The sequence below is a fragment of the Puma concolor genome, chromosome B1 (genome assembly GCF_028749965.1).
Source record: "Puma concolor isolate L17-30 chromosome B1, mPumCon1.1.hap2, whole genome shotgun sequence".
NCBI classification, from domain to species: Eukaryota; Metazoa; Chordata; class Mammalia; order Carnivora; family Felidae; genus Puma; species Puma concolor.
This window is the reverse complement of record NC_141670.1, coordinates 173,237,857-173,263,224: the sequence shown is the minus strand read 5'-3', so window position 1 is coordinate 173,263,224 and position 25,368 is coordinate 173,237,857. Positions and strand designations below refer to the sequence as shown.

The 25,368-nt window shown below is 47.5% G+C and overlaps 1 protein-coding gene across 10 annotated transcripts in view; it reads right to left on the bottom strand.

Moving 5' to 3' along the window:
* Positions 1–25,368, bottom strand: part of APBB2 (amyloid beta precursor protein binding family B member 2) — a 384,721-nt gene that overhangs the window by 75,223 nt on the left and 284,130 nt on the right. The window lies entirely within an intron of this gene.

Below are 25,368 nucleotides of genomic sequence, written 5' to 3'. Positions count from 1 at the left end.
TTCCTCCATTGTTGGAAAATTACACTGTGACTGTTTTTTACTGTTAAAAACATGTAGTGATAAACAACTTCTTGCCTACTTTTCTGTGTGTGTTCAGATTTTTGTCTCAGAGTGTAGATTACTAGAATTACAGGGCTAATTAGTACAAAGATTCTTAAGCTCCTTTACCTATGATAAGGCATTAAAAAAATTTTTTTTACATTTATTTATTTTTGATAGACAGAGAGAGACAGAGCACAAGTAGGGGAGGGGCAGAGATAGGAGACACAGAATCCAAAGCAGGCTCCAGGCTCCGAGCTGTCAGCACAGAGCCCAATGTGGGGCTCGAACTCACAAACCACAAGATCATGACCTGAGCTGCAGTTGGACGCTTAACCGACTACTGAGCCGCCCGGGTGCCCCGGCATTTTTTTTTTTTAATAGTAAGAAATGCAACACCCATGAAATTTACTACTTGTTAAACGCCTAGAACAAGATAATGGGAGAGAGAAAGAATTAAATACATATTAGGGACTTGTTTCTAGTAATGATAAAGCAAAATGTGTTTTCTAGTACCCAGAAATGAAGGAAAATAGGGGGAAAATGTGCTTTTGTGATAATAGGTCTCGGGTCCTATAGCATCTGTAATTAGCACCAAATCCTGAAAGCCCACACAATGGACAAGTTCATAAGATACTTTACAGCACAAATTCTTTTAATGGTTTTATCCTTTAGAGATATTTTATTTGAGATCACACTCCTTGTCTTCCTTTTAGAAATTCATTTCTTCAACTGTTTCAAAATATAAAAAGTATTATATGCACATTGCAGCAAATGAGAAAATTCAAAGATGTATAGAAAAGAAATTCACGGGACATGTGAGGGGTAATTTGGCTACAGATCTGCTTACTGTCAATCGCCAGGGATGCTAGGTGGCTGAAACCAGGGGCTCCCAAGCTGCACAGCACTTGAAGAAGAGCCTTCCCCGCCCAGGCGGGGCAAAGGAGGGGCCCCGTCTCTGCGGGAGCCAACAGGCTGGCTCTCAAAGAGCATCTTGTAAAGTTCCCAGAGTGTACTTCATAATCAGACTCAAGAAGAGGCAGTTAACTAGGTATGAGCAGTGAACAGGACAGCCCAACTGTTAAAAAGACAGAAAATGCCCACCCCACCTCCAGAATGCAAACAGCCAGGGACCCCGGGGAACGGGGAATGTACCTCCATTCTTTCCACGAGACCGCTGCCCTAAAGTAACCTCTAGCTTCCTTAGAATACATTTACACTGAGGTTTTGAACCTCCCCCCAACTCACAGGGCTTGGCTGCCAGGGCAGTTCCAACAAGGACCACTGAGGGCGGAAGAACTCCCCCTCCCCGCTGGTCGGAGGAGTCCCTTGGAGGGTTGGAGGCGGCTCTTGGGAGGGCCCAGCTCTGACCCATAACCCGTGCTAGTATGAAAACCAGATAACCAACCGCCCCATGCAGTTGCCATCTCCGGACCTGCCTGCTGTCCCAGCTGAGTGTACTTTTGCTTTGATCACTCTTGAATGCTTGCTTGCTTACGTGTGGTTCTGAATTCCTCCTTGGCCAGACTCAAGAACCAAGGCCGGGGAACACGACGACTTACTGCTGACGAAATGAAGAAATGCTACAAACTGTCCCAAAGTGACCACATTCAGTCCAGTTCCACCTCCCCTGTCTCGCCCCCACGCCCTGACAGGACACCTCCTTCCCCGAGTTGCTCACCACGTTCTCTCAGGGAGCCAAAAACCCCACCAAAGTACCCATCTATTTAAGCAAACGGCACACAGGTCCTTCAGCCTAGTGGGGACACAGTGAGGTATCTGCATAAGCACAGGGAACAGAACAGCAGCCCTGAGCTGACGGTGGATAGGATGCCTTCTACAAATACACCAACAAGACAAGGTGTCCCTGTTGACAGCTGCAAAAGCTACTCAGCGCTCTGTGTCCGGAGGGAAGTTTCTGGGAGACGCCCTCACACTTCATCCAGTGCAGCGAAACCACTCACAGGGGAGGCGGATGCCCACGGGCACGAGGGCGGCCGTGACCAGCAGGGGGGTGGCCTCTGTCAGTGGCGGGCCCGGCCGTCTGCAGCTCTGATTCCTCAGCCCGGAGACCAAAGTGTGTTTCTCCTGGCGGGCAAGTCACACCCGCCCACACCATGGCACACAACTTCCCCAGCTCACAACCTCCGGGGGGCAGGGTGGGGGGCTATGCCCCTCAGTGTCCCTTTCTGCTTCCTGCACGTTAGTGTAACTCACTAACCTCCTCCTTGTTGGTTCCAGCGTGGCCCCACATCGGTAAAAACACAGTGCCACAATGATGGGGTTTTGGGGTGGCAGTGGGGTTGGGAGCTGACGGCCAAGAAAGAATTCCTGAGAAGTCTTTTGATGTAAAGACAGTGATTTTATTAAAGCGCAGGGACAGGACCCGTGGGCAGGAAGAGCCGCACTATAAGTGTGTGTGTGTGTGTGTGGGGGGGGGGGTGACCGTTTTATGGACTGGGGAAGGGGGAGATAAAGTTGAGAGAGTTCCTGAAGGAACTGTCACCTGCTGTCCACGGATTACTGGAGGCCTAGCTATTGTCAAGCTAAGGATGTTTTCCCCTCTAGCAAAGCATTAACGTTAAGACAGGAGGGAGTTCCCGGAGAAATGTTATATTCTGCCTGCCTCAAGGCGCTGCAGGTTATAAGGAAACTGAGGTTTACTTGCCATTTCCTTCTGCCTTTGATCCCCCCATCACTATGGAGGGAAGGGTGATGTTGGGGCTCCAGGAATCTGAGTCTACGGGGTTTCGGGTTTCGGGAGATTAGGCTATTGATAAGATTGCCTTTTTCCCGTAATTTACTAAGATTATTTGTAAAATGATGGAGACTCTATCAGTTTAACCACTTGTTTTCTGATCTGTCCTTTGTCCTAGAGCAGCAGGAGGGCCTGAGGAATGCCACACATAGCTCACCTGGGGGCGGGGGAGGGTGCTATTAGCCTGTACTTTGCCCTCAGCTTGCCCCACACTCCCTCCTCAACAACCCACCCAGCCTGCTTTCTGATCTTGTCACATCCCACCTTGTGATGAAAAACTCTGCTTTTCCACCTTCACCAAATAAGCGTGTGGCGGTTTCCCCATAAGCTAACAAGCAGTTCTCAGACACCAGCTGGGTGTCCTATGATTCAACTCCATTCTGACACCACCTGCAGACAGTCCCACAAGTGTCTCTCCTCCCCCCCCCACCCCACTGCATCCTTGCATCCTCCCCCCCCCCACCCCCCGCCACTTCAGATGCCAGTCACAAGCCCAGGTTATAGACTGCAGGTTCCAACAACTCACTCCTTGGATTCAGTTCATTTATTAGAACAGCTCACAGAACTCAGAAACATTTTACTTACTAGCTTCCACGCCCGCCCAAGTACCCTGTTCTCTCCAATCTCCATGTGTTCACCATTCTTTTGGGTTTGTATGGAGACTTTATAACTTAGGCAAGATTGATTAATTCAGCAGTCACAGGTGCACTGGTGATGGAACTCAATCTCCAGCCCCTTCCCTCTCCCCAGGGTCCAGGGGTGGGACTGAAAGTTCAACCCTCTACACACCAGGTTGGCTCCGCTGGTCACCAAGCCCCAGCCCTGGGTGCTTTCCAACAGCCAAATCATTAGCATAACAAAAGTGATTAGCATCCCAATCACTCTCAGCACTTCAGGGAATTCCAAGGGTTTGGGGAGCTGTGAGCGGGGACCAAAGGTAAGCACCAAACACAGGAGAAATATATCTCAACATCCAAATATATTTTTTTCTTATAAGTCACACTGTCACACATCTCTAGTGCTCTCCTCCTGTGTCAGAAAAGAATTGGAAACTCTCTTGATTTGGAGAACATTTATATCATCCCAACCTACTTTAACGCAGAAAATAAACACAGCACAATTGTATCATCTGACACAACAAAGCAGACATTGTCCAAATGCCAAAGGTATTATTAATTCATTTAGTCCTCACGTCAACCCTTTGAAATCAATACTACGTTAACTGCACCCATTTTCTAGGTGAGGAAAGAGAAGGAAGCATCAGGCTAATAAGTGGTGAACTCAGGGTTCAAACCCAGGCAGTCGGACTTCAGGGCTCCCACTCTTAACCACTCTCTATCTGTCTGAGATTTTGCTGGAGGAACAGTGTCAGAGAGGGCAACAGAACAGCCAGCAACATCAGCGCAACTGTGAGTATATATGGCCCAGAGCAGGGACAGCCTGGATTAAAATCTCAGCTCTGATTTACTGGTACTGTGATCTTGCCAAGTGAGTCACACGATCCCAATTTTTTCCTCATTTATTAAAATGGAAAGAACACGCTGAACATTTGTTGAATGGAAAGAGCAAATGAATAGAGTGCTACAATAAATCTTAACTGGAGTTATCAAAGGGGGAAAGAAATGAAAGGACAGATTTGAAGTCAGGGTGACCACATGTTCCAACTGTCCCCACGATAGTTCTGGTTTATGTTTGCTGTTCTAGCAAAATCACTGAGTGGCTCCTTTTACTCTCCAGTTTGGATAATAAATTATTATAGTCACTCTAGTCAAATTCCAGTCATTCTGCCTCTGACGTGAAAACTGAGGTTTGAAGGGGATACTGTGATACGCCCAAGTGGAAACAGCGTTCGAGACTGACAGAAGCTGCCATCAACAGACCATCTGGTGATCCTGGCAGAGGTGAACGGCAAAATGCCAGTATGACCATATGAATGGTCATATGCCTTTTATTTTATTTTTTTTTTTCAACGTTTATTTATTTTTGGGACAGAGAGAGACAGAGCATGAACGGGCAAGGGGCAGAGAGAGAGGGAGACACAGAATCGGAAATAGGCTCCAGGCTCTGAGCCATCAGCCCAGAGCCTGACGCGGGGCTCGAACTCCCGGACCGCGAGACCGCGAGATCGTGACCTGGCTGAAGTCGGACGCTTAACCGACTGCGCCACCCAGGCGCCCCGGTCATATGCCTTTTAAACTAGAAGCCAGGAACACATTTTGCCTGCTACAAAATCCTACAGCCCGTAAATACTCAAAGGAATTTATTAACAATAAGTAGGGAATACTGGCTGCTTTTTGTCCTTTGAGTTCAAGATTTCAATCTAAACAAGCTCACTGAAACTCAAGGGTATTTTTCTTGGCTAAGAAATGCACATGGTGCATGAAGTGCATTGTTTGTCACACCGATAAAAAGAAAACAAGATCCCTTACTATATTATTACAACGAATTTAAGTAATTTTCCTTGTGCAATCTTGCTGCTGTTGTAATTCAGTTTCTGATCTATAAAGCTTCACCACGGGTCCCCGTGGCCTAAGTAAGAGGAAACAGGCGTAAGGGGGAATAGCCGAGAACCACCAGGGAGCGAGCTCGCCTTCCTACCGAAGAACCAAGTGACAAAGAACAGCCTGTGCTGTTTGGTGCTGCCCCCGTGTGGCGAGGAAGGTTTACAACCACCACCACTTTTCCTTAAGCTCAGAAATAATGATACTTAGTGTAATCAGCTCTGGGAATAAACATTTGTTTCAGAGTACGGAAAGAGCCCAAAATAGTCAATCAAAAAAACCCAAATATTTAACCTTTTTCAAAATTTAAAGAAAAAAAACCCAATGTTTGCTCTTTGATGTTCCTTTTTCTTCTTTTTCTTTCTCTACTTCTTTTCTTTCTTTCTTCCTTCCTTCCTTCCTTCCTTTCTTTTTTATTTCTTTTCTTCCTTCCTTTCCTTTCTTTTTAAAATTTTAAAGTAATCTCTACACCCAACATGGAGCTTGAACTCACAACCCCAAGATCAAGAATTGTACACTCCACTGACCAAGCCTGTCAGGCACCCCGATGTTCATTTTTCGGTAGCTCTTTACTAAAAGGGCACAAATGAGTAATGGTTCAGGGAAAGGACAGTGTCATCGTATGAATCTAGATTTAAGTCACAACTTTGGGGAAGTCACTTCAGATCTCTGAGTCTCAGTTTCTTCATCTGCAAGGTGGGAATAATAACAGTACCTATACTTTATAGCATTGTTGTTGGGACTACATGAGACAATGCAGATAAAGTGTTTAACATAGCGCCTGGAATACAGCAAGAACTTGATAAACGTTTGTTATATCATTGACAGATTTTAACTTTCCTCTGTGTGGGTTTTAAAGATCTCTCTAGTTTCACAGACTGCAGCAGAGGCTAGCATGTGGAGATGTGCCGTGGGCTGTGGTACATGCAAGCACAGCACCCACAGGCCTTCATTGAAACACAGAAAACTGGCCCCTGGCCCCACAGTTTCTGATTCAGTAGGTCCTAGTAGGGAGTCTGCAAGAGAATCTGTGTTTCTTTCTTTTTTTTAATTTTTAAAATAAAAAAAAAAATTTTTTTTAAAAAGATTTTTGAGTGTGTGTGAGAGAGAGAGAGCGTGCACACATGTGCGTGCATGAGCGGGGGAGGGGCAGAGAGAGAGGGAGACACAGAATCCAAAGTGGGCTCCAGGCTGAGCTATCAGCACAGAGCCCTATGTGGAGCTCGAAGTCAAGAACCGTGAAATCATGATCTGAGCTGAAGTCAGATGCTTATCCGACTATGCCACCCAGGCTCCCTCCCCCCTGCCTTTTAAAAAACGTATTTATTATTTATTTTGAGGGAGGGAGAGAGAGAGTGTGGGGGGGCAGAGAGACAGGGAGAGAGAGAATCCCAAGTGGGCTCCACATAGTGCAGAGCCCAATGCGGGGCTCAAACTCATGAAGCATGAGATCACGACCTGAGCCGAAGTTGGACGCTTAACCGACTGAGCCACTCAGGAGCCCCGAGAATCTGCGTTTCTAACAAACCCCCAGGTGATGTCGAGGTTGCAGGTCTGGGGGCCACGCTGTGAGAACCATCGCTATAGACAGGACGGCTCCTTTCCTCACCCAAGGTCACGCTGGCCCTAAGCTGGTCCTGAAAGTAAAGCGTGGGTGGAAAGCCCAAGACTGCCACTTACTACTCATGACCTTGAGCACGTCAGTGAAAATCTCCGTGCCTCAGCTTCTTCACGTGATACTCAAATTCCCTGTCTCCCAACAGTCTGTCACATGTGCGGATTAATGGGGCAGAGTTTGCTGCTGCTCCTGTTGCTGTTGTCAGTCATCACTGGCATTAGGGGAACGAGAGTCATGGCTGAATTCGAAGGGACACAGCTCTTGGCCCGAGGCTTCCTTCTCTCCCACCCGGTCTCTCCTCCCCGGACGGGAATCAAATTGTCACATCTCGGTTGGAAACACACATTCTGTTTCAATTTCATTGTCTCTGAGTACTGCATTAATAGAGACACACGCCTGGGGGAAACCTCTCCCAGGGAACATGTGTTGAGGGAAAGAATACAGTAAAAAGCCTTGGTTTCTATGGTCAGACAGTCCTGGGTTTGAATTCCTACATTCCTGTCAATGGGTGCTCAACCTCCGTGAATCTAAGTTTTCGCAGATTAAAAATGGTTACAATGTAGGCTCACAGAGCGTCCAGGAGATCCAAAGGAAACGAGGAAAGGAAAGTGGCTGGCGCATTGTGGGCCCTCAGAGATGTTCACTTTCTTCTCTTTCCAGATCAAGGAGGCCCTCTCGTTTCACTCTTTGTTCTCTGGGAGGTGGTCTGTGTTTTCTTCCCCTGAGCTTTAATGAGGACAAGCAAGATGAGAACACGATAGCAGAGGACTGGGGGGTGGGGGGTGGGGGGGGGGGGTGCTGTGCCAGGACCAAGATGAGACAAGGGTGGGGGCAGGGGGGAGACAAGAGAACCAGAGCTGCTGGAGGGTCCAGCCTTGCCTCCCCCAAGGAGAGCCGGCCTCGCTGAATGGCACCGAGGAACACGGTGCTCCAATGAGCCAACGTCCACAAAGCAGCCGCTTCGTTGCCCAGATCAAGTTCAGTGCCCTATGACTACTGAGCGGCAATGACAAAGAGGAGGATGATACCAGAATCAACAGCCAAACTACATTCGAATTTAAAAAGTTCACAGAGAAAAGGCTACAGTTGGGTCTAGCACTACACATGTAATCTTAGTTAACACTCATTTATAGGACTGACTTTCCATTGAAGCCTAATCACCCTGCAGCACAATAACAACGGTGTATTCAAGTCAATCAACATTTACTGAGTGCCTATTAGTTTCTGGAGACACAGAGAAATGAGTCAGACACAGCTCCGCTCTCAAGAAGCCTGCAAAGGAGCAGACGCGAAGTGGGAATCTATCACACGGCAACGTGAAATAAAGGGACACAGACGTACACATGCGTGTTGATCGCTCAGAGACAGGGAGTTTGGGACTGACTCCTGAGCGATGTGGTATTGAGCCGAGCCTTGTAGGATGGATGGATTCATTCAGTTAACAAGCATTTACTGACACTTAAAGCCAGGTACCGGAGACACATCGATGAACCAAACAGACCAAAAGGCTCTGCTCTGAGTAGTATTTTAAAAAGTTGGAAGGGTGTATTCATTTGGCCATGGCCCCAAAGGTGACACAGCTCTGCTGAGTGAGCAAGATGAGTAAAGGTACATGGTATGCAAGGAAGGGGCATGAGCGTGGTGGTTTAGGGCCCAGGATTTCAAGTCACTGATCTGGGAACAAATCCCAAGTTGGGTGATCTGAGCCAAGTTACTTAATCTTGGTGAGCCTCAGTTTCCTCCTCTGTTGCAGTGAGGACAATGGTATGGGCCTCCTGGGGGTACTGGCATGATTAAATGGAATAGTCTGTGCTCAGTATCTTCACAAGATCTGGCCCAAAGGGGATGGGTGAGAAAAGGGGGCTGCTCTTTTCTCAAGATCTTCGGTCTTTGTCAAATGTTTCAGGATTGGGGAATGCCACCACCAGCCAGCCATTCGATCCTGTTTTGTTTTTCCAACTAACGATCAAGTGGGACTACACCTCAGTGGCCGGAGGTGGAGAGAGACACGGGGCCTGGGGAGGAGCAGAGGAAGAGGGCCTGGGGAGGAGCAGAGGAGGAGGGCCTGGGGAGGAGCAGAGGAGGCTCTGTATTCTTCAGAAGGGCAGGCTCTATCTCCTCAGCCTATCTCAGGGGGTTTAACCAAGAGTCTACCGCCCTGGGGATAGGGTCCGTGGATGGGCTTCTGAACCTCCTGAAAATATATTCCAAATTATTTGTGTGTTTCCTTATTATGGAAAAGTGTCCAAAGCTTTCACCAACTTTCCAAAGGCTGTGAGAATATGAAGTGTTTCAAAAGAATTCCAAGGGAGTTAGATACCAGAGTACTCAGTCATCATGACGTCAATTAAGACACATGTATCGGGATACAAAAAGCTTACCGGTTGGCATCAGAGTTCTTCTCTGACAAGTGGAGGAGAAGGAGGAGAATGGTTCAGTGGCTCCACATACGAAATGATCGGGAATTCAGGGGAGAACAGAAGTGTGAATGAAAGGCAAGTGGGTATATAACCTCTAGGGAGGCACAGTCTCTGAGCGGGTGGCTTGTAAAGAGGAGGGAAGTTCTGAAACCCGCACCTATTTTTGAACGCAATGTAAGCCCCTGGATTATCCTTGGTGCTCCAGCAAAAGCGAGCTACAAAGCGATGGCTGATGTCCAGGGAGAATGAAAAGAGAAGGGTGTATGCTCCCCTGGGGAGATGCAGGAGAGAAGCAGCAACAAGCAAAGGCCTCTGGGTGGAGCCGGGGAAGTCAACACAAGCCCCAGGGCATGGGCAGAACTTTGGGAAGGACCCCTGGACTTCCTCAGGACAAGAGACTGGCCTTCTCCCCTGGAGCCTGGAGCAGGGTGATTCTGGCTGGTGCCGAGTTTCGCAGAGCTCTTCTGCAGAGCCCTTTTAGGTCTGTGTTCTTGGGGCCATGTGTTCCTGCTGCACAAGACTGTGAAGAAGAACTTTTCTTTTTTTTTCTTTTTTTCTTTTAAGAAAAAGAGAGAGAGAAGCAGGGCTCAGCTGGGGCTCATGTTTTTACCTGAAGTGGGGCTCGTGATCACCAACTGTAAGATCATGACTTGAAGTCAGATGTTTATAGACTGAGTCACCCAGGTGCTCTGAACATCTCTCTTTCTTTTTCTTTTTAATGTTTATTTATTTAATTTGAGAGAGAGACAGAAAGCATGAGTGGGGCAAGTAGGAGAGAGGGAGAGGGAGAGAGAGAGAAAGAGAGGATCCCAAGCAGGCTCTGTGCTGACAGACCCACGTGGGGCTTGATCTCATGAACAGTGAGATCATGACCTGAGCCGAGATCAAGAGTTGGACACTTAACGGACTGAGCTACCCGGATGCCTCCAAAGAATATTTTTTAATAATCATACAGCCCATATATGAAGTGAGAGTATCTTTTTCAAAATTTTTCCATCTTGGTGGCCAGAATAACACAGCCACTTACTTCATGACGTTTGACATCCTCTGTTCCAGGAGATTTCCCTAAGAGTTAAGAACAGCTCTCCACCCTGTCACTGCCAAGTTACTGTGTGAAATGGAGACGGCCCGAGCCTGATTTCTCTCTCCGGGCCAGTCTTCCAAACGTCCAGACTTCACTGAGAACTAGGTGGCCAGGAAGCAAAGGGCTGTGACTGTCAGTGATGTTCACAGAGACTGTTCTAAAAAAAGCACAGGCTTTTCAATGACTCAAAACATCTTCCTTGGATGTTGCCTCCGTAACAGGGAGGTCTTCAGTTAATTGGTGTTTGTGGTCACTACATGGCGGAATATGCATCACTGTCATTAGGGACACCGTTTTTAATATCATGAGGCTTTATTTTCTATCGCCTTTCTTTGAAACACTGAAATGCTTTCCAAGTCCAGCCCCCCAGTGGGCTCTGACTGGAGAGGTGGCTGGGGACTCCAGAGTGGAGCCTGACCCACTTCTCCATCCGGCTGAAGGAAAGAATCAGCCTGATTAATTATTCAGCATGACCCCGGCAGGCAGCGAGGACCCAGAGTGCATTTCTACACGGACCCCAATGAGCGCTTCCGCTGTTCCAGCTGTTTCTCCCTGACTGTGGAAAACATGGCGAGCATTCAGGTACAAAACAAGACGCCTGGCCCTTGGGGCCCTGGGACCACTAGGGCCATTTACTTTTAATTTCCGCCCCCCCCACCCCCCGCAACCTACCTTTCAGAACAAGACAACGCTGCTGTGTTGTGTACAAAAATATACCCTTTGTTAACACCCGACAGGGCCTTCTACAAAGGGGACAGTCATAATAATAACAGATACCACTCATAACAACAGATCTCACCCCCGTAGCGCTCTCTATGTGCCGGGCACCAAGAATGGATCTGTGGGGGAACCACTATCTACAACAGTCGTCTCCGTGCCTGTCTGCTTGCTCACTACCGACTGCTGGGTTCACAGAGCGTGGTTCCCAGCCCGGGGCTACCTCTGCCACCAGCAAGTAAGAGGCTCTGTCCCTAGTAAATGTTCTGGAAACATGCAAGGTCAGGGGGCAGGAATAATACTGACTGCATTCTCTGTGTTTGGGAAATGCCTCAGAGCAGGTGCAATTATAGGGAATCAAAGCTAAGTTATTTCACACAAATTAGGGGAAGGATGTGACGCAGTTAAGGAGAACTTTCAATTCTCCCGCGTGCACAATGTGCAGCCACGCAGCTTCCCCAGATCTAAGGGTTTAGTGATTTTATTTATTTACTTATTTATGTATTTATGAGAGAGAGCGAGTAAGCAAGGGGAGTAGGGGAGGGGAGGGGTAGAGAGAGAGGGAGACAGAATCCCAAGCAGGCTCTGCACTGTTTGCGTGGAGCCCAATGTGGGGCTTGTACCCACGAACCCAGAGATCATGACCTGAGCTGAAATCAAGGATGCTTTAACTAACTGAGCCACCCAGGTGTCCCGTTGCGATTTTAAATCCTTAAATGAACAGGGGCACCTGGGTGGCTCAGTTGGTTAAGCATCCAATTTCGGCTCAGGTCATGATCTCACGGTTTGTGAGTTCGAGCCCTGCATTAGTCTCTCTGCTGTCCAGAGATCTACTCTTCCCTTCTCTCTCTGTCCCTCCCCACCCTTCTCTCTCTCAAATATAAATAAATATTTAAAAAGCACATTCAATCTTTAAGTGAATATATAAGGATTCTTTCCAAGCACATGTGTCTTTATTTCTCCCCCTCTGTGCCATTCCCAAGTCAGTTCCTGGCTGCAGGGACTCTTCCTAAACTGTTCCCTCTGCTATATAAAACATGTTTGCTGACTTGTAACCATGCAACATTGAGAAAAGCAGTCGTTTTGGGATTTATAGAAACTGAGGTTTGAACCGCTGCTATACTGAAAAGAATGCACAAGGTAGTCACGCGGGAGCAGGCAGAGATGAGATTTTACGTGTACTTTAAATATTTAACTGTTGCTGGGGTTTCCTCCCTTCCCTACTCCTATTCAGAGGAAACAACCCCCCCCCCCCCCCCAGTGCCCCGTCCTCCTCACTGAGAGATCTCTCCTGTTAGGATGATCGTCCACCTGAGCAGAACAGCAGTCTGGGCTCCTTCCTGTCCCCTCGAATGGCCGGACAGGCTGGGGAGAGGAGTCTGAGGCTATGCTGGAGAGTGGGACAGGGTCACTGCACTGGGTTTGGCTTTTAAGACACACGTTTGCGCAGCACTGAAATCATGACATGCGTGTGTTCTGCTTTTCGTTTATGACACAAGATGTGTATTTTCGTGCAGCAAGGAAACCCTAACAGCAATATGTCATAGGCATTATTTATGAGTATTTATTATCACCTTAAAAGCAATATTCTCACTAGTGCTTAGGTGAGGGGAATTCAGAATCGGAATGAAGAGGGAGGATTTCCATTTTCTGAGCTCCTATGTTAGAGGAGCTTTATTAGCTACCCAATTTACTTTAGGCTAATTCTTTTTTTTTTTTTTAATTTTTTTTTCAACGTTTATTTATTTTTGGGACAGAGAGAGACAGAGCACGAACGGGGGAGGGACAGAGAGAGCGGGAGACACAGAATCGGAAACAGGCTCCAGGCTCTGAGCCATCAGCCCAGAGCCCGACGCGGGGCTCGAACTCACGGACCGCGAGATCGTGACCTGGCTGAAGTCGGACGCTTAACCGACTGCGCCACCCAGGCGCCCCTCTTTAGGCTAATTCTTACAACCAAGTGAAAGAGGTACATTCCCCCACAACCCCCTCCATGTTTGGAAACAGGAAACACGCTTGTAAAGGGACCCTGGCAGGTTCAAGCCTTCATAAAATATTTTTTAAAATGTGACTTGGGGTACTGTCATAGTCATACTTAACCCTAACGTTTGTGAATGTGGTGTGAGGAGGAGGCTGGAGGGAGGAAGACCAAGGTGGGCGATGCAGTGTCACACACACACATTAATTAGGGGTGTGTGTGTGAGTGTGTGTACATTACATACTGAGTAGATAAACTCATTTCCCCTGTGTTTCTCCTTTGCTACTGACAGACCACTTTGCTCTGACAGTTTTTTGTCACCAAATATGTGGGTTTTCTTTTTTTCTCACGCTAAGCAACTCTCTGTAACACCCCTGGGTGCCCTATAATTTAACCCCATCCTGACACTGTGTACCTGGAGACAGCATCAGAGCCCACAGGTTAAGCGCTCCGTCCCACAAGACTGCCCTACCTGACATGCCAATGGTGGGTCCAGGTTGTCACCTGGTGCTTCTGACCAACTGGCTGTGAATCGAAGGTTCCCACAGCCCCCTCTCTGGGTTTGATTAACTCGCTAGAGTGGCTCACAGAACTCAGGAGACCACTTTCCTTCCTCGATTACTGGCTCGTCATAAAGGTGTAGGGCTCAGGAACGGCCAGAGGGAACAGCTGCATGGCGCGAGGTGTGGGGAAGGCAGCCAGCTTCCAGGCCCTCTCTGACCACACTCCCTGCCCTCCACGCGCTCGCCAACCGGAAAGCTGAAGCCTGTGCTTTGGGGACCATGATGGAAGCTTCATCATGTAGGCACAATCTATCATTAACTCCACTGCTATTACTCTCCCCTCTCTGGAGAATGGGGAGGTAAGGCTGAAAATGCCAAGCTTTTAATCATGGCTTAGTCTTTCTGAGACCAGGTCCCCTTCCAGGAGCCCAACAAGAGTCACTTGTTTAGAGCAAAAGACACTGCTGTCACCCAGGAAATTCCAACGGGGTTAGGAACTCTATTTCAAGAATCAGGATCAAGGACCAAACAGTAGAACAAAAGATGCTCCTAGCGCCCTTATCATGTAGGAGATCATGTTGGTGCTCTGTGCCAGGCACCAGAGGGAGATGATGTACACTTTCTCTTACATATTTAATGAACTTACTCCATGTGACAACATATGAGAAACACGTTATTATTATTTCTATTTTACAGATGCGGAAACTGAGGCACAGGGTGGTCATTATGGACTGAACTGTGTCCCCTTTTGAATTCATATGTTGAAGCCCTAACCCCCAATGTGGCTATATTTGGAGACAGGGCTCCAAAGAGGTAATTAAGGCTAAAGGAGATCATCAGAGTGGGTCTAATACGACTGATGTCCTTATAAGGGGAAGAGACACCAGGGATGTGTACATGTAGAGAAAAGGCCATCTGAGGACGCAGCAGGAAGGTGCCATCTCAAGCCAAAGAGAGAGGCCATGGGAGAGACCAAACCTACCAACACCCTGATGTTAGACTTCCAGCTTCCAGAACAGTGAAAAAAAATGTCTGTTGTTTAAACCACCCAATCTGTGGTATTTTGTGACGGCAGCCCGAGTCAGCTCAACTTAAGGTAACCAGCTTGGGGGCGGATAAACTTAAGGTGCATAGGGGCGCCTGGGTGGCGCAGTCGGTTAAGCGTCCGACTTCAGCCAGGTCACGATCTCGCGGTCCGTGAGTTCGAGCCCCACGTCAGGCTCTGGGCTGATGGCTCAGAGCCTGGAGCCTGTTTCCGATTCTGTGTCTCCCTCTCTCTCTGCCCCTCCCCCGTTCATGCTCTGTCTCTCTCTGTCCCAAAAATAAATAAACGTTGGAAAAAAAAAATTTTTTTTAAAAAAAAACTTAAGGTGCATAAACTTAAGGTAACCAGCTAGCACGTGGTGGAACTGCCATTCAAACCCAGCTTTGTGGACTGACAGACCACTGGAACCATGCTATGCTGCCTCCTAGGGGCAACGGTAACACTGGTTTTCCTCAAGAAGGGAGAGCGACGCAGGTATACCTCTCTCTACACCGAGGGAACCCAGAGAGAACCTACCACCCTTACCCAACACACAGTGCGCACGTCTTAAGCACACAACAGCTAGACCACACTGACAGCAGAGGTCAGGGAGACCTGCCCCCCCATTCTAAAGAGGCCCCAGAGAATTCAAGGCCAGAAGTACACTGAGGAGAAGGAAATACCCCCTCCCCCCCCATAGGGAATGAGTGCTTCAAAGTTCTCAGAGTACTTACTGCTTCAAGCTGGCCCTGAGACTTCTCAGAGGCATCACAGAGCCTCCACCACAGGCACTAACTAGCCCTGAGGTGGTCCTGGGGCCCTTGCACAGATTGTCCACTGGAGGGCGCCATCACCCTTCCTTCAGTCCTTCCTTCCCTCCCACCCCGCCCGCCACCTTCCCCACCCAACTCCAATAACAGATCACTGGAGGTAAGGAGTCTCCATGGAGGCAAAGGAAATACAACTGCAATCAACTGTCTGATGCCTGTGCTAAACCCTCCGGGCCACAGCACCGCTGCAGTGTGGGAAGGCCTAGGGTTGTTAGGCTCAGGCACAACCAGTGGGAGAGGCCACAGGGCAGCCTAGTGCCAGGCTGAGGCCTCTGAGTATCATCCTCAGCCAGAGTCCAGCTCTTTCTCCCTCATGAAAGGCTCATGTGCAGTTAAAGAAAGGCCAGTGTTCCATGGCAATCAAAAAGCATTTATGATGCTGGTCCACCGTGATTCTTAATCTGCAGAGTAGGGGTGAACTGAAACCACATTATGAGCAATTTATATGCATTTAAAAATAAAACCCAGAACATCGATTTATTAATTTACAGAGAGAAATGTAAGTCTGACGGGATGCTCCAGTTGGCTAACAAGGGGATTCATTCTCTGGAGGAAATCTAGCCCGGTTTTTAGTCACCAGCCCCCTGCTAGCTGATGAGAAAAGATGCGAGCAGAGGAGCTGGCTTCAACATCTCAATGGCCAGGATCTTCAGAGATTCACGGCTGGTGCCACAGACAGATCTCCGGGGTTGTGACTTCCTATGTAAATAGTTCAAGTTCACCGTATTAGTCATTTCCTGCCCAGGAACTAGGCTGGCAGTATGAGGCCTATTTTTATCAATGAAAAAGTTGAGCACAGGTGGGTTCAAACAAGAGACTTAGCCCAATGTTTCCAGAATGTCAGAGAACAAGTGATGTGTATGTGTATATTGGACATCTTCTCATATCACCATTGTCTTTCTAGCAATGACCATTTATCAAGTGCTTACTCTGTGCTATTTTATACATGAAATTAAGAGTCTAGACTTGTGGACAAGCATGAAAAAGAGTGTACAGGTCACTTTCTAAATGCTGCGTCCTGTACAACATATAGCACGACATGTGCTCACAGACCTGTAAGAAAGAAGCCACTTTTCTTGTTTTACAGGTGAGAAACTGAGATTTGGAGAGCTTTGTTGAATTGCTCAAGGTCATATATTAAATAAGCACCTGCTAGAATCTGATCTAAGGCTCAGTCCTCGAGGTGGATTATTCTCTTGATTTTATAGAAGAGGAACCAGCTCAGTGAAGTTCAGCAAAGTGATGTAGCTGAGGACCAATGGATCCTAAGCTTGGTCACTATTCTTTGTTCTACGTTAACTGTTCTATAAGCAGGAATGTTCCTTGACACCAGGCCTGTTCTGTGGGCCTCTGGACACCCACCACCCAGAAGAGGGCCCAGCACACAATGATGTGCTCAATAGATAGTTGTCAAGTGAAGGCGCTCAAGCTGGAGACCAACTGAGGTAACATGGCAAGAGTAGACCAGATCTGACTGGGAATCCTGGACCACTACTCTCTGGCTGGGGCCTTGGCAAGTTAATTGTCCAGTTTTTGCATCCTTGGAGGGATAACCCCACCCATGCAGGTGGCGGTGAGGGTTCAAGGGGATGTGTGCTGAGCCCTGGCAGACACACTGACACAGCCATTTTTATTAGAGCAGAATGTATATAGCTGGGACTCTGAAGCCAAAGCACCCAGGTTTGAATCCTGGCTCCACACTTAATTCCTGAGTGATGCAGGGCAATGTACTGACCTGCCCTGTGGCTCAGCTTTATTTATTTCTTTTTGAAAATTTATTTATTTATTTTGAGAGAGAGAGACAGCACAAGCTGGGGAGGGGCAGAGAGAGAGGGAGGGAGAGAATCCCAAGCAGGCTCTGCACGGTCAGTGCAGAGCCTGACGCGGGGCTCGAACTCACAAATCATGAGATCATGACCTGAGCCGAAGTCGGACACTTAATCAACTGAGCCACCTAGGTGCCCCTGTGACTCAGCTTTCTAATCTGTAAAATGGAGACAGCGGTAGTACTTATGTCCTAAGGAACATTGGGAACAATAAAATGGTAACATACATCTAATGTGCTTAGAACAGTACGTGGTAAGCTTTCAGCGTGTTATCATTATGATTAGCTCTAAATTATCAACAAATCCTGATCTAAGCCATGCCTAGTGATATAGAAGTCATACAAAAACATGCAGTTAGCATATTTTTGCGAAAATACTTGCTCCCAGCAACGTACCATGTACATTGGTACTATGGCTCCACTCTAAGAATAAAGGGCTAGCTCTTCCAGGAGACTAATCCCTGCCCAGTGCCCCAACCAATCTCGTTTATTAGGAGCTCCATCGTCACTAGCAGGAAGGGCCTGGACTCAGGTTTGCAGACTGGAGCCAAGATTCAAGGGTCCTGGAACACGTGGACTGAGGAACAGCCTGAATGCTTCCTGTGTTTACAGTCCTTCGATCTGGGCTCCAACCGGTTCCTGATCGACACACTGGGCACCCAGCTAGACCCAGCGTCCTGTCCTAGAGCTGAGCCCCTTCGCAAAGGCCTGTATTAATTTTCCCTCCAGGTGCTGGTGGGATCTAAACAACTCATTGTCATGATGTCCCCTTGTCCAAACCCTGATTCTGAGCTCAAGACCACTTGAGATGCTTACATGACAAGGACCCACTCATTAAACGGGACCCTATGGATGTGGGGCAGGCCTGCTGAGCCTTGGACCATTCCTGCACACATTCAACAAGCAACAATGGACAAGTGTAGAACTCAATGTTTTGTTCAACTGTTCAAAAATTCAAAAGCTTCTACAGAAGACTTTTATATATGATGTGAAATGCTCACTCTCATGAAGCGTGGAAGATTGGGGACAAGAGGGATTTCTTAAACCTGACAGTGGACCTGTCCAGCTAGGGCCCCTGTCAACTCCCCCCAGCCAAATATCCAGTCATGACCCACCTAGAGGGCTCCAACCTGCTGCAGCCCAAGGCCCAGGAAAGCTCAGAGTGACCACAAAGCACCTCCAAGAATCGTGATCTGACAATAACCACAGAAACTTCTCCCGGTGGGACTGTGAACATGTTACACAAAAGGGAACTTGTGCTGGAGACATTCGAATGCCAACAGAAGCGGAGTTTGTGGCAATAAACACCAGATTCACAGCCCACATGCCCAGAGCTTGAGTAAGAGCCCGTGCAAGTCCAGGCCAAGGAGCTAGGCTGGCAGGATCCCACTTCATTCCTGCTGATAAGCAGCAGATGTCTGCACTACTGGGAACCCACTCTTACTCACTGAAAGCGTGAATGGTATTTTAATTTTCCCCTACAGGAGTCTTGGAAAAGACTGGGAGGCAAGTTCTATGATCCACATGGCTGATTTACACTATAGATTATATTTCTGCTGCTGCAAAGTTGAGAAATGTTATTTGCAGAGTAAGCACAGAGCAAAACCATAATGAATACCCGAGTTCTGCACATAAAGTAGGCCACTCTATTTTGCTAGGGAAAGCAAGATGGCCATATGAGCTCTAGAGGAGATGCTGATCCAAAGAAAGGAGCAGAGAGAGCCTGAAGTCAGGAGACAGGCTGTTCCCTCCGGCTGGGGGCCTGGGGAAGCTGGGGCTAGTTAGAGCTGGGACACTGGGGAGATGGGGAAGTTACATACACAATCTCAACTAATAACAAGTCTGCGTGCAATATGGCAAATGCAATACTCAAATAACCAAAGCATCATTCTTAACAACAGTTAGCCAAAAGCATGCTCCCTAGGCACTATCAGAGGCAATTCAGAACTGATTTGACCTTCTACTCTAAAATGTGCCCAGTGGACGACTCCACGAAGAATGGTCTGGAATAAAGCCCTTCCTTGCAATAGTTCAGGTACAAATACAGTCCATCCTTACTATTTGTAGATTCCCTATTTGCAAATTCATCTACTCGTCGAATTGGATCTGGAACCCCCAAATTGGTTCTCGTCACGCTTTTGTGGTCACTTGTGGACATGTAAAACAGTGGCAGAACACCGGGGTTACTCGATGTGCACATTTCCCAGCTGAAGTTGAAGAAGACGATGCTCTGCCTTCTTGTTTTAGCTCTCACGCTATAAACAAGTGTCTTTTTGATGGTTACACAGTGCCTCGTGTTTTGCATTTTTGTGCTTTTTGTTGGCGATTTTGCTGTTTAACATGGCCCTGAAGCAAAGTGCTAAAGTGCTATCCCAGGGTTCCTAAGTGCAAGAAGGCTGCGAGGTGCCTTACGGAGAAAACAGGTGTTAAGTTGAGATAAGCTCCGTTCAGGCACGAGTTACAGTGCTGTTGGCGTGAGTTCAGTGTTAGTGAGTCAACATGATGTATTAAATCAGGTGTCTTTAAACAGAAACACACATAAAACAAGGTTGTGTACTGACAGGTTGATGAAAATGTTATGACCAGAGACTCCCAGGAACCTAGCTCTGCATTTCCCTTAGGAGCAAAGCTTCAGTATTTGCTAATTTAGTGTTGGCACCTTCGAGAACCACCAACAAATAATGGGCATCCACTGTATCTGCCCTTCATCCCCGAGCGAGGATGGAGGTGCCCGGGGTAGTGAAAAGGGCTTCATTACTCTTAAGCTTTCTGGATCTTGTGTAGGATGTAGGCGGGATTAACAACCATGAAATCCATGGGTTACTGTCCTGGTGCTGCTGGTAGCTGTGACCTTCAGGATGTCCCCTGATCATCTAGGCTTCCCTTTCCTCATTGAACAAATAAGAGAGGAGAAGGGTGTGCCAAGGAGGGAGAAGAGTTTGGGCTGAAAGATCCCTCAGGACATTTCCAACTGTGAAATACCTCTCAAACATCTCATCCCACTCCTGTCCCCGTGGCTTGCTCACGTGGCCCCAGCCGCACGGGCCTCCAGGCTGATCCCTCCTCTGCCAGGCAAATGCTCACCTCCGGCTTCCCCCTTTATCCACCCGGTGCCCTCCTTCACATTGCACTTGATGTCTCCCTTCTCGGGAGACCTTCCGTGACTATGCAAAACTGCAATCCTCCCTCCCCTACCCCCACCCCCCCAGCACGATCTAGTTCTCTCTTCCCTACTCGATTTTTCTCTATAGCAAGTATTGTCACCTAATGTGCTTCTATTCCACTTCTGTGTTTTGCGGTTTACCTCCCTCCTCACACAGGAAGGTAAGTTACATGAAGGCAGGAAGTTTGGTAGACAATATCCCTCACCCCCAAGCATGGAGCCTGACTGCAGTAAGAGTTCATTAAATAAGTGCATATATATAAAGTCGGCTTTGGGCAGCACCTGATGCCTGGTAAAAGTTAGCTATAATTGTCCTCATCACTGGGACTGACTTGCAATTTTGTCGTTGGTTTGTAAGAAAGGGTTCACGACACTACTCACCAAGAAATGACAAGTCTGCACTTTTTACAAAGTGAGATTAACGAACTCATTGAGCTCATAAAGTACAAACCTACAAAGACCTTAATTGTAAGCACTGCTGTGATCAACCCCAAAGAGAGCACTTACCATGTTTCAGTTCTCGAGGCTGACTCCTAGAAGTCTGCCAAGTACTCACAGAGGGGAAGCATTTAACCACGGCACAGAGAGCCAGAACACTAGGGCTCTGGGGACCCTGGAAGCCAACCACCTCATTTCGCAGATGAGTAAACCCATGTCCCGAGGGCATCACCCACTAACAAAAACGAGCGTCTGCCTTGCAGGGAGTGGAGCAGCCGCGAAAGGTCTGTCTTCAAGAGGTTCCTGCAGTAACCACCGCTTACTGAAACAGTCCCTGACCAACTGGCACCGAGGTAAACGCAAACATGAGTATGAATGGGTGCTCTTCCAAAACATTTATGGCAACTCAAGAAGAAGGATTTTAAGTAGTTGTTTTAAGGAATTTGCTTTAAATGAGATATACTGCATTCTTAGGGCAGGAATGATGTACACAGAGCTGAGATATTAAAAAGGAGGGCATTCACAGCAAGAGACTAGAATGAAGGCTAAAAATGTAATTCGAGAGATGACAAGGTATCTGAGGAATGGGTACATCTTAGACTCTATCTGACCAAAGAGGTCCCTTGTGGCTTCTTACAAGCAGGCACAACGCAAGTGCTGCCATTAGCAAGCCTGTTTCAGAAATAAACGCCACATGGGGAGCCTGGGTTGGCTCAGTAGGTTTAAGCATCTGACATCAGCTCGGGTCACGATCTTGTAGTTCCTGAGTTCAAGCCCCACATCGGGCTATCTGCTGTCGGTGTGGAGCCTGCTTTGGATCCTCTGTCCCCCTTCCCCTCCCCCCCCCACGGCCCCTCCTCTGCTCGCACTCTCTTCTCAAAAATAAACATTCAAAAATAAAGATATATCTTAAAAAAAAACAAATGCCACACTACCAAGGTAATGACTTCCCACTTTGTTCTTCACATGGAGATTGGCAGCTCTCAGCCTGTATTAGCTGAGCTGTGCCTTCCCAATGCAAGATGTGTTTCTATTCGAATGAACTATCTTTGGCCCATGTCGACTTACGTAGTTGGTTTCTGTTCCAATATACCGGTATCTCAAGGAAAATCATGTCTTAACTGGCGTGTGTGGGGACACAAGGAAAGATGGATAGGAGGAGCCATAAGAATGCTCAGGGGTTCCAGAAACTGAAAACTGTTCTAAGAGCAAGCATGACTGTGACCAACTTTGGTGATCACACAAAATAACCAAGGAGGGCAGGGACCCAGAGAGTGTTGCAAGGCAACGTCTTCCCAAAAGTCCAGGAGGAGATGTGACTCCACAGTTTGGATCCTGTCCCAAAGCCTTGAGACGGTAATGAGGCACAAGAGAGTAAGTAGTCCACGAGGTAAGCCTTGACAGAGATGGGGTGCAGAGAGGGGAGGCCCTGAGAGAGAAAAACGTGGTGGGAAGGGTCAGAGGAAAGGAACAAGAACTTAGTATTCTGACTTTCGCAGTACCCTTGATAGGACAGGGCTCCCAGACCGGGACCAGGCCAGCTAGGGGACACCTGGGCTTCTGACCCCAGAATGTAGCTGGGGTGGGTCTAGTGATTTGGGCCCAGATGGCTGGTTCAAGTTCAAGGAGAAGCCTCATTCCCAAACTCCTCTCTTCTTTTCCTAAACTCCTGTGGTAGAAAGTCAATAGTTCATCTCAAAATGCTCTATCTGAATTAATTCCAGCTCCCCAGTTAGCCTCTAAGCCTTGTTTTCAGAGCTGAACTCAAAGCTTTTCTTGTCCTCTTTGCTTGATCGATGAGGCCCATCAAAAGAAGGTGACTTGCCCACGGAAGACCAGCCTGTGAGAGGCAGGTATGGGTGAGCAGGAGAGAGGGCAGTCTCCTGATTCTCAACACAGTACCCCTTCCACTGTCCCCTGCAGGTTCCCCTAAGAGCCACCTGAGGTCAGAGAACCAGAATATTTTTTTTTTTTTAATATCCTACAATGCCTAGGTCAGTTTCAAGCACATCATTCAGCACTTGTATCTGTTTAATTTTTTCTTCTGAGAAAATGCAGTGCATCCAGAAAAAAAATCAGCAAAACTAATCAAAGTGTCATGAGCCTTGTGAATTCTAAAGAACAGCAGAGGGAGTCCAGATTAATTTTCACAGATTAATCTTGAAGTATGTGAATGAGTGTGGGGAAAATGCCAACTAAAAACTGTCCTTCCACACAGCATATCGAGCAAGAGGTAGGGGCTTTGGAATTGTAAGGATAATTTGGACAGCAGTAATACTGAACTTCTTCAGGAATAAGATACTAAAATAAGGAACCATCTACCAAAAGGGCTGCCCCGTCTCTGGGGCAAAGCTTTAAAAACAGCACGATGAGTTAACATTCCATGAGAATGCATCAGAGCATCGACCACCCCATCATTCAAAGGCTTTGGGAAGAGCCTTTACAGCCTGAAGGAGAGAATGGGAGTTCACACCTGAGTACATACAGGAGTAAACAAAGTATCTGTTTTTAAGTCTTCAGAATATCTTCATATGCGAACAATGTGAGACGCCCAGGGCGGGCCGGGCTAATTATCTTGATTTTACACAGCTCACTCTAGTGGGAAAGAAGACCAGCCTTAACTGGCACATCATCACCCCTGCTAACGTATAGGGACTCAGCTCATCGCTGCAGACTTCCCAGCTTTCATAGAGAGAGGTCCTCAAAGAACTCCAGAGGAATGGGAAGGTGTTTCGCATTTAATGGAACACCAAAATATGCTATGGGCCACTGGGAAACTTTCCAGCTTCCTGTGTCATTTTTTTCCCCGTGTGTCAACTTTTTAAGAAGTTAAAAAAAAAAAAAAAAAAGATTCTGGGGAAGATGTTTTATAGGTGCTACATTATTTATCTCTGTGACGGTAGGAGTGCTTTATTTATTTTTTTTTAATTTTTTTTTTCAACGTTTATTTATTTTTGGGACAGAGAGAGACAGAGCATGAACGGGGGAGGGGCAGAGAGAGAGGGAGACACAGAATCGGAAACAGGCTCCAGGCTCCGAGCCATCAGCCCAGATGCCTGACGCGGGGCTCGAACTCACGGACCGCGAGATCGTGACCTGGCTGAAGTCGGACGCTTAACCGACTGCGCCACCCAGGCGCCCCGGTAGGAGTGCTTTAATGCCGTTCAAGGCAGCTGGCCAGATTCCGCTGCAGTCCTCCACTTGGCCTCCTTGTAAGGCCCGCAGCCCCTGTGGGGGGGTGGGACAGCCGAGGGAAAGGAGCAGGCAAACCACCCACAGTTCCCTGCAACAGGGGGGCAACTTTGAAGTCAATTAGTACTTACATAGAGCTCGGAGTAAGGATTTTTTTTTTTTTTTTTTTTTTTTAAGCTAGCATAAAGCCCCTGTTGTTTAAAGCTCAAATCTTTTCAACCAGGACTCTGGAGGCTAAGCCCAGACTGGGCTTTAACCAGGGGCACCAGGAAAGGAACACTTTTGCGGCTGGACTCAGGTGCTTTGTTCCCATTCCGGCGAAACCACCGAAAAATTCTGAACCGATGAACGCTTTACCAAAAATGTGCTCTAACAGAAAGGAAAAGGGAAGAGTAACTTGTTCTATGTAAAGTGAAAAGTCACAACACACACAGAATGCAACCAATCAAAAAACTGCTTCAAGGCTTGTTGTGTCTATAAAATGAGGCACGAGACAACCCCATGTCTTTTATACATGTCATCGCAGTCTCCTTTCTGGAAATTAGATTTAAACTCCTCACATAACTTACGTAAGGCCGGTCCTATCTGCATTTCCATTAGCAACCACTGTGTTACCAGACAGTTTCCATTTTACCTCTTTTCTAGGGCTTGGGAAACAAATTTATGCTGCTTGTGAGAAGCTATGATACACTGTTAAAACTCCAGTTCCAGTGATTCCCAAGCTCAGGGTTTAGAGACAGGGTGGTTGCTTCAGACTGAGCATGCCTGGGACTGGCCTCTAGCTGACTTCATCCACATAGCAGCCAAAACTGGTAACTCACCATGACTGATAGGACTGCTGGGGGCCACTACATCAGAATTTTTTAAAGAAACTACTGGAAGACCAATTACCATACTTCATGTTTAGCTAGAGCTGCAGAGTTACCCAAGCACTGCCGTAACATCTTTGGTCCCCAGGAAAGGCATGAGCATCATCCTCTTCTACAGATGAGAAAAGCGAAGCCCAGAGAGGTTAAGTGACTTATTCAAAGTTGCACAGCTCACCAGCAACAGAGCTGGAGCTAGAGCCCAGGTATTTCAGCTCCTGCTTGGTAATCTTTCCCCTTGGAGCGTGGCCCTGCATTAGGGACAAAGATGCTGGCCAGCTTTTCCTCTTTTGTCATTCACGGAGAGCCAACTGCCTGGGATCACCACGAATAAGCAAGCAGACAAACAAAAACAAAAAAACGTGCACAAAAAAACCCATATTTTATATTTCCTCTCAGTCTCTGACACAGT